The 4,045-nt window shown below is 39.1% G+C and overlaps 1 long non-coding RNA gene across 1 annotated transcript; it reads left to right on the plus strand.

Moving 5' to 3' along the window:
* Positions 1–543: 543 nt before the first annotated feature.
* LOC141378680 (uncharacterized) lies at positions 544–1,412 on the plus strand. Its single transcript, XR_012393858.1, has 2 exons — positions 544–1,149; positions 1,249–1,412. It is a non-coding gene; the product is annotated as an uncharacterized lncRNA (long non-coding RNA).
* The last annotated feature ends 2,633 nt before the right edge of the window (positions 1,413–4,045 follow it).

Consider the following 4,045-nt stretch of genomic DNA (forward strand, 5'->3'; position numbering starts at 1 on the left):
TTTTTCCCGCCATGTCTTTATAATATGAGCATTTATTTTACCCCGGTGGATTCAATGGAGCTTCGGCGCTAGCCGCCGATTCTGACGTCCGAGTGCGAGTAAACGGCTTTATGTCTCGTTTTACGCTTGAACAACTAAACGAATGCCAAAGTTTATTTAACTGAATGTATTTTAATTACATCACAACATGGATGCTGTAACAGGAACCGTATAAAGTGGAAAATAAACTCACAATAACCGGTCACCGGAAGTTTATAAGTATGGAAACAACACTAGCTCGACATATATCCAATTATATTCATCTGTCTCCATATTCTACTGCATCTCAGAATATTACACAGCACCAAAAATGTAAAAGTATATACTGAATATATTTTTGTCCACAGCAGACGGCATCACGCCGTGACGCAGATTCCCCAATCTGTGTGCTCCAATCAGAAGAGCCCTCTTCAGCGCTCGCCATGACAACGAGACAACAGTGACGTGCCTTGTAAAATTTTGCATATGCATACCTATAAAGCTCGTGTGCTCTCTGTCAGCGTTGTCAGTTCGCCCGGTGTAGCTGTTTGTACTTGACCAAGGTGAGTTCAATACCGACGGTACGAGTGGAGCTACGCCAAACTCACGAAGTCCGCTTCGTGATGCTTCACCCGGGCCCGTCTGTGCTGTAGTTCCTTGCGGTTTGCGTACATAAACGCAATATCGCAAAGAATATTACGTGTTTGTTGCTTGAAATGTGCCGCCGAGCAACATCCAGTGAATACTGGCACGGCCTGGCGCCCGGTTTTCTCGTGCACTCCCTGGGGCGAGGCGGCCTTTGAGCCCTAGGCAGGGAACAAACAACCCCCGAGGACCCTCAGGGAAACACGGGGGGCCGGTAGTGGGACCTCGCTGCGAGGGTTATGGTGGGTGGGAGTAGCGAGGCCCACTCATCTTCTATTTTAAACTATAGTTTCAAACTTTAGTTTACTATAGTTTGAAATAGAAACCATGGTAACTGTTATGATTTAACTTTATGCAAAGAGCTTAGAATGACCGAGAGCAACAGACCCGGATTCCGCCATTTTGAAGTGGTCGCGATCGCGATCGCTCGTCATTGTTGTCGCGATGGAAAACATCTGCTTTGTTTTTATTTAATTTATTCAAAAAGTACGTTATTGTTTCCCAAATTGTAGAGTGTCGCCTCTTGGTAATTCTATGCTCTTTGCTTTATGTCTGACTGTTGTAATGTTTTGCTTTGTTTTTCAGCTGAGTTGTTGAGCAAAGAAGGACTATTGAAGACAACAGTTGAAGACAACCGCGGGTTATATTCACGAGCGCGCGCATTATAATGTTTCCGGGCTGTTTTCTGAAAGTGTGTCTTGTTTAGATAAGTTTGCATGTTAAACTTAATAAACTATTCTCTTTTTAAACACCTGTCTCGTGTTTTATTTGTCCTCTACAGCAATGCACTCTCATATAAGTCTGTTGAATGCATTTGTATGCAACATGGTTTGACAATACAGTAGTCTAACAAATAAATAGTTGTTATAAATATACCTTCATTAGTCAACATTTGGTGTTATGTTATGGTTGTTTCATAACTATATTTATTATTATTCTGTATCTTTAAAACCAGCAAATTATACTATATATTTAACGTGTCATAAACTTACTGTTATTTTAAAATCTGCCAAATAAAATGTCCTAAGACAAGAATGGGTGTTGTTTTGGTTTTATGTCGACCTACTGTAGGTTTTAGGTTGACTACAGCAGGTATAGGCTACATACATCATAGGGAGTTTTTTTTAATGACCCAAATCAAGTAAAACGTCTCTTACTCAAGTACGTTTAGCATGCAAAAGTCAAATTTAAGTATATAAAATACAGTTTCCAACAACAACATTTTGTCTTGTGAAAAAGACCAGTGTGGTGGTGAGAAAAAAGTAATGTCAAGTTGTATATATTTATAAAAGAAGTTGATCATAATATTTATTCATTAGATTATGTGACCGCTAGATGGCGTTCATTTCAAAGGAGCGTTCATTTCAAAGGAGCGTTACCCTGTACTAAAATGGCGGCTCTATTGACGCATTCCTTCCAACAGACAACATCAGGGTAGGCGACATCTAATGTACATAGCTATGGGCGCTAACTGGTATTTATGTCGTATCGTGCTCAACTCTTAATACTCTTTTACGCACTTTGAAAGTTTTGCGTAATTTCAGAGAGATATTTAAGCACATGAAGTAACAGTGGCGTCTCGTTTAGGTCAAACTATACAAACTACGCACCTAATTTAACTTTACTTCTAGGCTTTATGTCAAAACAAACACCTATTTTATGAGAAATCAGTCTTGTTAACACTTACGATGCTCTAAATCGGCTGGTTTCAGACTGTTGAATCACTTTTCTTCTATAGACTGATTGGCGCGATTATGCATTCACAATGTTATGAACCTTTATAGGGGTGGTCAATTGGATTATTACAATTATTATTTAAAATACAGATCAGAGTGAACTTTTTCCTTAGATTCAAAGGGACTCGCAATACATCTTAGATCAGGGTGCGAATTCGCAACCTGATCTGAGCCATAAAACGAACACAAAACCGACTGGATGCAGCCTAAAACTAACTTATTATTTAGTCACAAGATGGCGGCATGGCGCCAAACCGCTGAGGGAAAGATAAATACAAATATATTCACTAATGGTCAAAATGGATCGCAGTACCCGGATTATTATTATTAGTTGTTACCTGAGAAAAACATACATTGGAATCAGAATCAAGTATTCCTTATAGGGCCGTGTAATAATAAGCTATAAACTACGGGCAGTTAAAAAGAAGGCAGTATGAATCTCACTATATTACGAGAAATGAGTGTACTTATAAATGGACATGAGCACCCAACACAGCAGCCATTCTGCAGGATATTGAAAACAACGACATCAAGGCTTTACTGTAGTATAGCACGCTATTGTGTCTATTCATTTAGCAGACTCTTATCTCAAGAACAGCCCGGGGTTAATAGGATCATTTCAGATGCCATGTGATTCATTATTGTCCCCCGGAGACAAAATATCTAAATGAGCAGTTCATCCAAAAATAAAAACCCATCATCCTCGTGTATACCTTGAAGAAACAAGCGAGTAAAGTGTTCATGAATTGCTTATATATAATTCTAGACCTAGGTAACTCCGTAGCACCTTACAATAAGTTTCCAAGTTAATGGATCTACAAACATGAACAAACAAGGTGGCTCAGTGGTGAGCACTTTCGCCTCACAGTAGGTCACTGGTTTGAGCCAGTGGCTTGGTCCGTTGGCATTTCTATGTGGAGTTTGCATGTTCTCTCCATGTTTGCATGGGTTTCCTCTGGGTCCAAAGACATGCGCTAGGTTAATTGAATGAACTAAATTGACGTGGTCTATGTGTGTGAATTAGTGAGTATGGCAGTGAGTATTAGCTTAAGTTGGCAGTTCATTCCGCTGTGGCAACCCCTGGATGAATAAAGCCGAGGAAAATGAATGAATAATGCAATGTGCTTTTCGGTTGATATTAGTAAAGCTTGAATAATCTTTTGTAGGTCTTGCTTAGGCACGATGGACCTGATTTGGGTTTTAGATCCGACTTAGGCTGCTTTTATGGCTTCTGAAAGTAAGATAATGGTCCAGAATGACAGCAAAACTCCTGACTTCATTTATTTATGTGTTTATTTATTTATCTTTTGACCTCTGAAGCCCAAGTTACACATTCATCTTTGATATTTCATCTTTACTGCCAAATACAATGACCTCTGTATTCTCTTGGCACAGGCTGCTGTTAATGTAATCTGGGTGAGTATGTAAACAGTTTCAATTGTAGAGGCACGTGTATTTAATCTTAGGGAACTTACGTCATAGATTTGAAAATGCTCATAAATGTACGCTGCTTTCTAAATATGGCCTTACCCAATAATGTGTTTATTGTGGTCAATAATATTACATGCTTCTTTGAGATCTAGTACAGCAGCGAAATATTGCTCAAATCATAAGGCAGTTATTTAATACTATGAATATTCAGTGTG

This window comes from Danio rerio, chromosome 18 (assembly GCF_049306965.1).
Source record: "Danio rerio strain Tuebingen ecotype United States chromosome 18, GRCz12tu, whole genome shotgun sequence".
In the NCBI taxonomy this organism is placed as follows: domain Eukaryota; kingdom Metazoa; phylum Chordata; class Actinopteri; order Cypriniformes; family Danionidae; genus Danio; species Danio rerio.